At 45.7% G+C, this 13,129-nt stretch overlaps 1 protein-coding gene across 4 annotated transcripts in view; it reads right to left on the minus strand.

Annotated features, from left to right (window-relative positions):
* Nucleotides 1-13,129, minus strand: part of LOC134957932 (complement factor H-like) — a 1,300,757-nt gene that overhangs the window by 866,106 nt on the left and 421,522 nt on the right. The gene's annotated exons all lie outside the window — the stretch shown is intronic.

Below are 13,129 nucleotides of genomic sequence, written 5' to 3' on the forward strand. Positions count from 1 at the left end.
CAGATTGACCACCCGTGAATCCTGGTTAAGCAAATTAAGGGCTCCATCCACAAGTCCCACATGCCTAGCGGAATCGCTCTGTTTTAGCTCCTCCTTCAATGTCTCCAGCTTCTTCTGCAAAAGCCTGATGAGGGGAATGACCTGACTCAGGCTGGCAGTGTCTGAACTTACTTCACGTGTGGCAAGTTCAAAGGCTTGCAGAACCTTGCACAACGTTGAAATCATTCTCCACTGCGCTTGAGACAGGTGCATTCCACCTCCTTTGCCTATATCGTGGCCAGATGTATAGGCTTGAATGGCCTTTTGCTGCTCCTCCATCCTCTGAAGCATATAGAGGGATGAATTCCACCTCGTTACCACCTCCTGCTTCAGATGATGGCAGGGCAGGTTCAGGGATGTTTGGTGGTGCTCCAGTCTTCTGTACGCGGTGCCTGAACGCCGAAAGTGGCCCGCAATTCTTCGGGCCACCGACAGCATCTCTTGCATGCCCCTGTCGTTTTTTAAATAATTCTGCACCACCAAATTCAAGGTATGTGCAAAACATGGGACGTGCTGGAATTTGCCCAGATGTAATGCATGCACAATATTGCTGGAGTTGTCCGATGTCACAAATCCCCAGGAGAGTCCAATTGGGGTAAACCATTCTGCGATGATCTTCCTCAGTTGCCGTAAAAGGTTTTCAGCTGTGTGCGTATTCTGGAAAGCAGTGATACAAAGCGTAGACTGCCTAGGAACGAGTTGGCGTTTGCGAGATGCTGCTACTGGTGCCGCCGCTGCTGTTCTTGCAGCGGGAGGCAATACATCTACCCAGTGGGCTGTCACAGTCATATAGTACTGAGTCTGCCCTGCTCCACTTGTCCACATGTCCGTGGTTAAGTGGACATTGGGTACAACTGCATTTTTTAGGACACTGGTGAGTCTTTTTCTGAGGTCTGTGCACATTTTCGGTATCGCCTGCCTAGAGAAATGGAACCTAGATGGTATTTGGTACCGGGGACACAGTACCTCAATCAAGTCTATAGTTGGCTCTGAAGTAACGATGGATACCGGAACCACGTTTCTCACCGCCCAGGCTGCCAAGGCCTCAGTTATCCGCTTTGCAGCAGGATGACTGCTGTGATATTTCATCTTCCTCGCAAAGGACTGTTGGACAGTCAATTGCTTACTGGAAGTAGTACAAGTGGTCTTCCGACTTCCCCTCTGGGATGACGATCGACTCCCAGCAGCAACAACAGCAGCGCCAGCAGCAGTAGGCGTTACACTCAAGGATGCATCGGAGGAATCCCAGGCAGGAGAGGACTCGTCAGACTTGCCAGTGACATGGCCTGCAGAACTATTGGCTTTCCTGGGTAAGGAGGAAATTGACACTGAGGGAGTAGGTGGTGTGGTTTGCAGGAGCTTGGTTACAAGAGGAAGGGATTTACTGGTCAGTGGACTGCTTCCGCTGTCGCCCAAAGTTTTTGAACTTGTCACTGACTTATGATGAATGCGCTGCAGGTGACGTATAAGGGAGGATGTTCCGAGGTGGTTAACGTCCTTACCCCTACTTATTACAGCTTGACAAAGGCAACACACGGCTTGACACCTGTTGTCCGCATTTGTGTTGAAATAATTCCACACCGAAGAGCTGATTTTTTTTATATTTTGACCAGGCATGTCAATGGCCATATTCCTCCCACGGACAACAGGTGTCTCCCTGGGTGCCTGACTTAAACAAACCACCTCACTATCAGAATCCTCCTTGTCAATTTCCTCCCCAGCGCCAGCAACACCCATATCCTCATCCTGGTGTACTTCAACACTGACATCTTCAATTTGACTATCAGGAACTGGACTGCGGGTGCTCCTTCCAGCACTTGCAGGGGGCGTGCAAATTGTGGAAGGCGCAAGGTCTTCCCGTCCAGTGTTGGGAAGGTCAGGCATCGCAACCGACACAATTGGACTCTCCTTGGGGATTTGTGATTTCGAACAACGCACAGTTCTTTGCTGTGCTTTTGCCAGCTTAAGTCTTTTCTTTTTTCTAGCGAGAGGATGAGTGCTTCCATCCTCATGTGAAGCTGAATCACTAGCCATGAACATAGGCCAGGGCCTCAGCCGTTCCTTGCCACTCCGTGTCGTAAATGGCATATTGGCAAGTTTACGCTTCTCCTCAGACGCTTTTAATTTTGATTTTTGGGTCATTTTACTGATCTTTTGTGTTTTGGATTTTACATGCTCTGTACTATGACATTGGGCATCGGCCTTGGCAGATGACGTTGATCGGCCATGACTAGTGGCAGCAGTTTCAGCACGAGGTGGAAGTGAATCTTGATCTTTCCCTATTTTTTTAACCTCCACATTTTTGTTCTCCATATTTTAATGCGCATAATTAAAAGGCACCACAGGTATACAATGTAGATGGATGGATAGTATACTTATTATTATTAATGGATGACGAGTGACTGAAGACACAGAGGTAGACACAGCAGTGGACTACCGTACTGCTATATACAGTATAATGGACCTGGTGGACACTGTCAGCAGACTGCTAAACTAGTACTACTAGTATAAAGAAAAAAAGACACCACAGGTATACAATGTAGATGGATGGATAGTATACTTATGGACGACGAGTGACGACACAGAGGTAGGTACAGCAGTGGCCTACCGTACTGCTATATACAGTATAATGGACCTGGTGGACACTGTCAGCAGACTGCTAAACTAGTACTACTAGTATAAAGAAAAAAAGACACCACAGGTATACAATGTAGATGGATGGATAGTATACTTATTATTATTAATGGATGACGAGTGACTGACGACACAGAGGTAGGTACAGCAGTGGCCTACCGTACTGCTATATACAGTATAATGGACCTGGTGGACACTGTCAGCAGACTGCTAAACTAGTACTACTAGTATAAAGAAAAAAAGACACCACAGGTATACAATGTAGATGGATGGATAGTATACTTATTATTATTATTAATGGATGACGAGTGACTGACGACACAGAGGTAGGTACAGCAGTGGCCTACCGTACTGCTATATACAGTATAATGGACCTTGTGGACACTGTCAGCAGACTGCTAAACTAGTACTACTAGTATAAAGAAAAACAGACACCACAGGTATACAATGTAGATGGATGGATAGTATACTTATGGACGACGAGTGACGACACAGAGGTAGGTACAGCAGTGGCCTACCGTACTGCTATATACAGTATAATGGACCTGGTGGACACTGTCAGCAGACTGCTAAACTAGTATAAAAAAAAGCCACCACAGGAGTGTTTTTCAGGCAGACAAACGTATACTGGTGGTCACTGTCAGCAAAACTGCACTGTACTCCTGCTATAGCTGCTCCCCAGTCCCCACAATTAAGCAGTGTGAGCACTCAGCACAGATATATCATGCAGCACACTGAGCACAGATATGGTATGGAGCGTTTTTTTCAGGCAGAGAACGGATAAAAAAAAACTGGTGGTCACTATCAGCAAAACTCTCTCTCTACTCCGAGTCCTAACAGCTGCTCCCCAATCCTCCCCACAATTAGTAATAAAACAAGCAATCAACTGTCTCTTCTACAATTATAAACGGAGAGGACGTCAGCCACGTCCTCTCCCTATCAATCTCAATGCACGTGTGAAAATGGCGGCGACGCGCGGCTGCTTATATAGAATCCGAATCTCGAGAATCCGACAGCGGGATGATGACGTTCGGGCGCGCTCGGGTTAATTGAGCCTTACGGGAGAATCCGAGTATGGCTCGGACCCGTGTAAAAAGGGTGAAGTTTGGGGGGGTTCGGTTTCTCGGAAACCGAACCCGCTCATCACTAATTATTAATTACAGTGATCTTGCTATTTAATTCCAGTGATTTGGATGTATAATTACAGTGATTTTGCCAATTAATTTCAGTGCTTTATAATTAATAATTCCAGTGATCTTGCCAAATAATTCCAGTGATTTGGACGTATAATTCAAGTTGGAATTGTTTTTGTCGCTTGGCTTAGTCATACAGCTTCCTCATTGCACCTCTTCGAAATCTTTGCATGAGGTGCTGTTTGGGGCCTAGTTTCAAAAAGTGCCATCCTGTGTGACACTGCCATATGAGTCCAGGGGTACTGCTGTATTAGTCCTGGGGTACTGCCATATAAGTCCACCAATTGCAGATTTTTTTAAAAAGTAATTGGAGCGTGCTGGAGATGCTGTCAGTGGACCGAACAATTGCGGCCCACTCTCGACATTCAGCCACTGCGTGACACTACTAGATGGGCCAGGTGGTTGTGTCACTTAGCTTAGGCCTACAGCAACCTCGGTGCACCTTTTTTTCTTATTTGCATCATGTGCTGTTAGGGGCCTTTTTTTTTATATCTGCCCTCCTGTCTGCCACTGCAGTGCCACGCCTAGATGAGCAAATTGTTTGTGTCGCTTGGCTTAGTCATATAACTACCTCATTGCAATTCTTTTTCTTCTTTACATGATGTGCTGTTTGAGGCCTTTTTTTTTACATCTGCCCTCCTGTCTGCCACTGCAGTGCTATGCCTAGATTGGCCAATTGTTTGTGTCGCTTGGCTTAGTCATACAACTACAGTACCTCATTGCAATTCTTTTTCTTCTTTGCATGATATGCTGTTTGGGGACATTTTTTTTTATATCTGTCCTGATGTCTGACACTGCTGTGCCACTCCTGGGGGTATATTTACTAACAATTCGTATTTCATATGATTTGAAGTTTAAAAAATCACGGCTGACATTGACAGTGTATTTGTGCAACTTTTTATTTCGTAAATCTGTTATTTACTATTCTGTCGTATTTTGAAGTTACGTGTTTTCCGATGTCGATGTAGTTCGTAATTTTTTGGTTAGGATCTCGGACGATGTTGATATGCGTTCGTATTTGTGTGTGCTTTGTTTCCGAATTCGTTTTTTTTTTTACGTGGTGGGCTTACAGTTAATCACATACGTATTTTATAGGAACTTCCATATTTTTCTACTCGAACGTGATTGGTTGTGTTCCTGAAGGAGGTGTGTGTGTGGTCAGGATTATAAAACCGCCCCAAACCATCCGAACCTCGTGGATTTAGCTAGTGGAGAGGTGAGAGGTAGAGGTGTGTGTTGTTGGCGTTTTGGAGAGTGATTTTGGAGTTTTGTGAACGATTTGTGCATGCTGTATTGTGTGTAAGTAGTCTTGTGTTTATTGTTGTGGTGTATCTTTTCAGTTTGCGGTTGTTTTTTTGTTAAGTAATTTTTGTGTGAAGTCTCTTGTGTTTGTTTGTTTGTTTGTTTGTGTGTGTGTGTGTGTGTGTGTGTTTGTTTGTTGTGCTGTGTGTAGTGGAAGTGGAGGTTTGTGTTTTTATTTCTCAGTGTCATTTTTTTTTCCGTCTGTAATATGTCCATGCCCCAGGTGAGTGAGGTGCAGGAGGCGAGTGAGGTGGAGTGGGTGAGTGAGAGGGAGGAGGTGAGTGAGAGGGAGGAGGTGAGTGAAGTTGAGGAGGTTAGTGAGAGGGAGGAGGTGAGTGAGGTGGAGGGTGAGGTTGCTGCTTTGTCCTCCAGTGATTCAGAGAGTGATGTTGCTGCTGCTCTTCAGCCACACACTACCACTGAATCTAGCAGGAATGTGAAGTTCAGCTTTGCTGAAAATATGGCATTGGTGCGTGTGCTCATGCAATATCACCAGCAGCTTTTTAACCAACACGCCTCCAAGGTCCCATCTCTTCGCAAGTCTCAACTGTGGTCCAAAGTGGTTGCGGCAGTGAACTGCGAGGGCGTGTTGAAGCATACGGAGGACACATGTAGAATATGCTTCTACGATATTAAACGCCGTGTGAAGGCCAAGATGTCCAAGGAGGCCAAGTCAGCACGGAAAACTGGGGGCGGACCTGCCTTTTGTTCAACTTATAGGGAGTGAGAGGAGCCTGTACATAGTTTGATTCCTACTGATGTTGTCAGGGCCACTTACGTACGTGATTCTGTGCTAACTCCTGCAGTATATGTCATCAACAGCTGTAGTGTAAAGGTTAGCCATCAATGTTGTAGAAGGTGCTATATGAATTCATTTGTTGTCTTGCTGTGTTGTGTTGCTTAGCATGCCATCTTAAATGTAGCTTACATAGTATCAAATGTAATGCATAGATTCAGCTCATGTGTTTCCAATGTTTTTTTTTTTGGTGGTTTTTAAATGTCATAGTGATTCGTGAATTTTTTATTTATTTAATTTTGGCAGGAGTGTGTAATCATTTTATTGACAAAGTCAATTCAAAATCTAACCAAATTAAAATTTAGTTTGGATTTTATGTTTGGGTCATTTATGGATCATTTACCCAGCCACCATGACCTACATCATGCATGGTTTGCTGAATGTATTTCTTTAAGTCCGACATGACTAAAATTACTTACTAAACCTTTATTACAACCCATACAGAATCTGACATGCCCCAGGAAACACAGCAGGACACATTGAGTGATGACAATTCTGTGCATCAACAGCAGCCTTCTTCACCATCCCGACCAACTATCCATACAGAGTAAACGTTTCCATTCCTATGATGATGACCCCTTTTGTGTAAATCTCGGACAAGCTCCTATATATACACTGTCCCTTTATTTTATAGTTACCAATCTAACGCTAGAGGGATAGTATCCGAAAGCAAGTCAGTTGTAAAGTAATGGTGGAGTCCTCATGCAATGTGGTGAAGGTACTTGGGGGGTGATTCAGAGGCTCTGAAGGCTTTTGTGTAGTGTGCGTGCTAAAATCATCTCACTTGTGTGATCGCCTCTGCCTGATTGACAGGCAGAGGCGGTTGCGGGGTGGGAGGGGGCGCGGTCCGGACAATGCAGGTGTGTCCGGACCGTTGCAGGTGCTAGACTGCACAGGCAGGGAGCTACTTGGTGGGTGTGAAGGTATCACCGTCGTGCAATGCTTTTGCACACATGCTGGGGGAAAGGGGGGTGAGGCTTGACATGCGGGGTGGACTAACCCTGTGATGGGCATCCCCCACATGTCAGAAAAACTGATCGTAGATGTGCCAAATTTAGCACATCTACAATCAGCTCTGAATCACCTCCTTAGTCCAGTTTTTGGTTTTGGTGATCATCTCTCTAGAGGTGGATTGGTAACTATAATATAAAGGGACAGTACATATCTAGGAACTTGTCTGAGATTTAGACAAAAGGGGTCATCATAGGAATGGACACGTTTACTCTGCATGGATAGTTGTGCAGGATTACTTACAAGGCGGGTGCAGGGGGTGCAGCCCGCACCCGGGTGGTGTCCCTGAGCTGCTGTATATGTCCAGTGGTACTGCTATATTAGTCCAGTGATACTGCCGTATATGTCCATTGATACTGCCGTATATGTCCAGCGGTACTGCTGTATAAATCCAGTGGTCCTGCCATTTAATTCCAGTGTTCCTGCGGAATAATTCCAGTGGTACTGGCATATAAATCCAGTCCAGTGATACTGCTGTATTGTCCAGTGGTACTGCGTATAATTCCAGTGATGCTTCCGTATGATTCCAGTGGTACTAGCGTATAAGTCTCAACTGTGGTCCAAAGTGGTTGCGGCAGTGAACTGCGAGGGCGTGTTGAAGCATATGGAGGACACATGTAGAAAATGCTTCTACGTTATTAAACGCCGTGTGAAGGCCAAGATGTCCAAGGAGGCCAAGTCAGCACGAAAAACTGGGGGCGGACCTGCCTTTCGTGCAACTTATAGGGAGTGAGAGGAGCCTGTACGTAGTTTGATTCCTGCTGAGGTTGTCAGGGCCACTTACGTACGTGATTCTGTGCTAACTCCTGCGGTATTTTTTTTAATTGATTTATGATTCAAGTAAGATTTTTTTAAATTGTTTTTCTGACGTCCTAGTGGATGCTGGGAACTCCGTAAGGACCATGGGGAATAGCGGCTCCGCAGGAGACTGGGCACATCTAAAGAAAGCTTTAGGACTATCTGGTGTGCACTGGCTCCTCCCCCTATGACCCTCCTCCAAGCCTCAGTTAGATTTTTGTGCCCGACCGAGCAGGGTGCAATCTAGGGGGCTCTCCTGAGCTTCTTAGATAAAAGTTAGTTTTAGGTTTTTTATTTTCAGTGAGACCTGCTGGCAACAGGCTCACTGCATCGAGGGACTAAGGGGAGAAGAAGCGAACCTGCCTGCTTGCAGCCAGCTTGGGCTTCTTAGGCTACTGGACACCATTAGCTCCAGAGGGATCGAACACAGGCCCAGCCTCGGAGTCCGGTCCCAGAGCCGCGCCGCCGGCCCCCTTACAGAGCCAGAAGCAAGAAGAGGTCCGGAAAATCGGCGGCAGAAGACATCAGTCTTCATCAAGGTAGCGCACAGCACTGCAGCTGTGCGCCATTGCTCCTCATGCACACCTCACACTGCGGTCACTGATGGGTGCAGGGCGCTGGGGGGGGGGGGGCGCCCTGAGCAGCAATATTAACACCTTGGCTGGCAAAAATACATCACATATAACCCCCAGGGCTATATGGATGTACATTAACCCCTGCCAGAATCCATAAAAATGCGGGAGAAAAGTCCGCGAAAAAGGGGCGGAGCTGTCTCCTTCAGCACACTGGCGCCATTTTTCCCTCACAGCTCCGTTGGAGGGAAGCTCCCTGGCTCTCCCCTGCAGTTAATACACTACAGAAAGGGTTAAAAAGAGAGGGGGGGGGCACAATTTAGGCGCAGTATACAATATATATGCAGCTATAAGGGAAAACACTTTTTTATAGGTGCTATCCCTGTGATATATAGCGCCCTGGTGTGTGCTGGCATACTCTCCCTCTGTCTCCCCAAAGGGCTTTGTGGGGTCCTGTCCTCTATCAGAGCATTCCCTGTGTGTGTGCTGTGTGTCGGTACGGCTGTGTCGACAGGTATGTGGAGGATAATGAGGTGGAGGCGGAGCGAATGCCTGTAAATATGTTGTCACCCCCTGCGGGGTCGACACCGGTGTGGTTGAACTTATGGAAGGATTATGTGAAAGTGTCAACTCCTTACATAAAAGGTCGACAACACGGAACAGCCGGCTACTCAGCTTGTGCCTGTTCCAGCGTCTCAAATGTCATGGGGGGCTCTAAAATCGCCCGCTACCTCAGATAACAGACACAGATGTCGACACGGATACTGACTCCAGTGTCGACATCGATGAGACTGGTGTACCCTCCAAATAGGTTCACCCGTTACAGGATTGAGGCAATGAAAAATGTATTACACATTTATGATTATACCCCAGGTACCACATAAAAGGGTATTGTGTTTGGTGAGAGAAAACTATTAGTAGTTTTTCCTGCATCTGAGAAATTAAATGAGGTACTGATCCAATCAGACGACATCACGGCGGTCGCACATGTAAACAGACAGGGCGGCACAAGAAGAAGGATGGCGATGGCAGAAGCCACAAGGATTCTCCGATGGGCGACCTACACCCAGGAGAATGGGGACTTCATCCAGAAGTTTTCCAAATGCGGGTAAACCGTTGGGAATGACCATAGGTGGACATGATGGCGTCCCGCCTCAACAAGAAGTTGAAAAGATATTGCGCCAGGTCAAGGGACCCTCAGGCGATCACTGGGGACGCTCTAGTGACACCGTGGGTGTACCAGTCGGTTTATGTGTCTCCTCCTCTACCTCTCTTACCCAAGGTACTGAGAATAATAAGAAGGCGAGGAGTGAAAACCATACTCGGGGTTCCGGATTGGCCATGAAGAGCTTGGTACCCGGAACTTCAAGAGATGCTGGCAGAGGACCCTTGGCCTCTGCCGCTCAGACAAGACCTGCTGCAGCAGGGACCCTGTCTGTTCCAAGACTTACCGCGGCTGCGCTTGACGGCATGGCGGTAGAACACCGGATCCTAAAGGAAAAGGGTATTCCGAAGGAAGTCATCCCTACCCTGATCATAGCCAGGAAGGATGTCACCGCAAGACATTATCGCCGCGTTTGGCGAAAATTTGTTGCTTGGTGGGAGGCCATGAAGGCCCCAACGGAGGAATTTCAACTATGTCGATTCCTGCACTTCCTGCAAGCAGGGGTGACGTTTGGGCCTCAAATTGGGGTCCATCAAGGTCCAGATTTCGGCTCTGTCGATTTTCTTCCAGAAAGAACTGGCTTCACTGCCTGAAGTTCAAACTTTGGTTGAAGGAGTACTACATATTCAGCCTCCTTTTGTGCCTCCTGTGGCACTTTTTGGATCTCAACGTGGTGTTGGATTTCCTAAAGTCGCATTGGTTGAGCCACTTAAAACCATGGAGCTAAAGTATCTCGCGTGGAAAGTGGTCATGCTGTTGGCCTTGGCCTTAGCCAGGCATGTGTCAGAATTGGCGGCTTTGTCATGTAAAAGGCCTTATCTGATTTTCTATATGGATAGGGCAGAGTTGAGTACTCGTCCTCAGTTTCTCCCGAAGGTGGTCTCAGGTTTTCACTTGAACCAACCTATTGTGGTGCCTGCGGCTACTGGGGACTTGGAGGATTCCAAGTTGCTGGACGTAGTCAGGGTCCTGAAAATTTTATTTTTCCAGGACGGCTGGAGTCAGGAAAACTGACTCGCTGTTTAACCTGATGGCACCCAACAAGCTGGGTGCTCCTGCTTCTAAGCAGTCCATTGCGCGTTGGATTTGTAGCACTATTCAGCTGGCGCATTCTGCGGTAGGATTACCGCAGCCTAAATCAATAAAAGCCTATTCCACAAGGACGGTGGGCTCATCTTGGGCGGCTGCCCGAGGGGTCTCGGCTTTACAACTTTGCCGAGCAGCTACTTGGTCAGGGGCAAACACGTTTGCAAAATTCCACGAATTTGATACCCTGGCTGAGGAGGACCTGGAGTTCTCTCATTCGGTGCTGCAGAGTCATCCGCACTCTCCCGCCCGTTTGGGAGCTTTGGTATAATCCCCATGGTCCTTACGGAGTTCCCAGCATCCACTAGGACGTCAGAGAAAATAAGAATTTACTTACCGATAATTCTATTTCTCGTAGTCCGTAGTGGATGCTGGGCGCCCATCCCAAGTGCGGATTGTCTGCAATACTTGTACATAGTTATTGTTAACTAATCGGGTTCTTGTTGTGAGCCATCTATTCAGAGGCTCCTCTGTTATCATGCTGTTAACTGGGTTTCATATCACAAGTTGTACGGTGTGATTGGTGTGGCTGGTATGAGTCTTACCCGGGATTCAAAATCCTTCCTTATTGTGTACGCTCGTCCGGGCACAGTATCCTAACTGAGGCTTGGAGGAGGGTCATAGGGGGAGGAGCCAGTGCACACCAGATAGTCCTAGAGCTTTCTTTAGATGTGCCCAGTCTCCTGCGGAGCCGCTATTCCCCATGGTCCTTACGGAGTTCCCAGCAACCACTACGGACTACGAGAAATAGAATTATCGGTAAGTAAATTCTTATTTTTTCCAGAATGACGTTGATTTGATATTCTTTAACTACAAACAGTAATATCATGCTCCATCATAATGTCTTTGTACCCTAATGTCCTTAGACTATTTTGTGTTTTTTCGTTACTGACATGTCTTAGCCACACACATTATAAATTATGTTTTTGCAATTAATCCTGTATGATTTTTATACAGATGATGCTATTATTTTATGAAATGACTAATTATTTTTGTGGTTTTTTTTTGTAATTTGTGTATAGTTACTCAAAGAAAATCAGCAACCATGGCTGCCACCTCAAGGCCCCAAGCTGCGGATACAGGAGAAGCAGGTACATTATTTATAAAAATGGACTTAAGTTTTTTTTACTAAAATATACACTAAATAATCAAAATCTTTCAACATAGGACCAGCCACATTGCACGCAACTCCGCAAACTCAAAGTACACATGTGTCTCTCCAAGGCAAAAGTATGCCACACAAGAGGCGACGGAGTGAACCAAGTCAAACAGTTACCGCGTATCAACAACAACAGGGCCTTTCTCTTGTGGCCCCACAGCCTCCAGAAGAGCTTTTGGCGACTCCTCCAAGACCTCAGCCACACTCTCATCATGTTGCTGGTAAGTACACACAGAATTACATTATCCAGACTTATACACTGATTCACATTTATTTTTGTGGTGTCAAAATGTATTTAAAGACACATTGTCAGCATGCACTGTCGTACTGGGATATGAAGGGCACACCGGGGACACCTCTTGTTATGGACCCATACTTTTGCCTGATCAAAGCCAACCAAGGTGTTCAATGAAAACAACACAGAGGCGTGCCGAAACCAATAAAGTCCTACAGTGTGATACATAAATTCCATGTATAAGACAAGTGCACAGTCTTGATTCCGCTCAGTAGAGGAGATAGTGGCCCCTCATGCAGTGGTGTATACCGGTGTTTTGTATGCTAACCCTGTGTGTCATTCTGGCCCTGTCAATATGTCACACAGAAATGTGGCAAGTAAAGAAGTGATAAGTAAAGGATATTCTTTATCACATAAAATTGGTTTGGTTAAACAGATATGTGTCGTCACTTTTGCATATTTTGTATTTTTAAAGAAAGTGCATGCGGATCTGTCCGCATAGCAAGGTTCAGCAGAATTGATTCCTTACAAATTGATCCATGGCAACATAGTTGGTAATGTGATTAATTTGTGGAATTTTTGGAGGTTGGATGTTGACCATAGCAAACAAGCATATTGCAGGTATTATATTATGTAACCTTAATGGCTAACCTTCCGACTCCAGCTGTTGTTGAACTTATCATCCCAACATGTCCTGCGACATTTTGTACATTTGGAGTATTGGAAACTTACGCAGGCTATGTTGGGATGTGTATGTCATCAACAGCTGTAGTGTAAAGGTTAGCCATCAATGTTGTAGAAGGTGCTATATGAATTCATTTGTTGTCTTGCTGTGTTGTGTTGCTTAGCATGCCATCTTAAATGTAGCTTACATAGTATCAAATGTAAGGCATAGATTCAGCTCATGTGTTTCCAATGTTTTTTTTTGGTGGTTTTTAAATGTCATAGTGATTCGTGAATTTTTTAGTTATTTAATTTTGGCAGGAGTGTGTAATCATTTTATTGACAAAGTCAATTCAAAATCTAACCAAATTAAAATTTAGTTTGGATTTTATGTTTGGGTCATTTATGGATCATTTACCCAGCCACCATGACCTACATCATGCATGGTTTGCTGAATGTTTTTCTTTAAGTCCGAC

The sequence above is a fragment of the Pseudophryne corroboree genome, chromosome 9 (assembly GCF_028390025.1).
Source record: "Pseudophryne corroboree isolate aPseCor3 chromosome 9, aPseCor3.hap2, whole genome shotgun sequence".
In the NCBI taxonomy this organism is placed as follows: Eukaryota; Metazoa; Chordata; class Amphibia; order Anura; family Myobatrachidae; genus Pseudophryne; species Pseudophryne corroboree.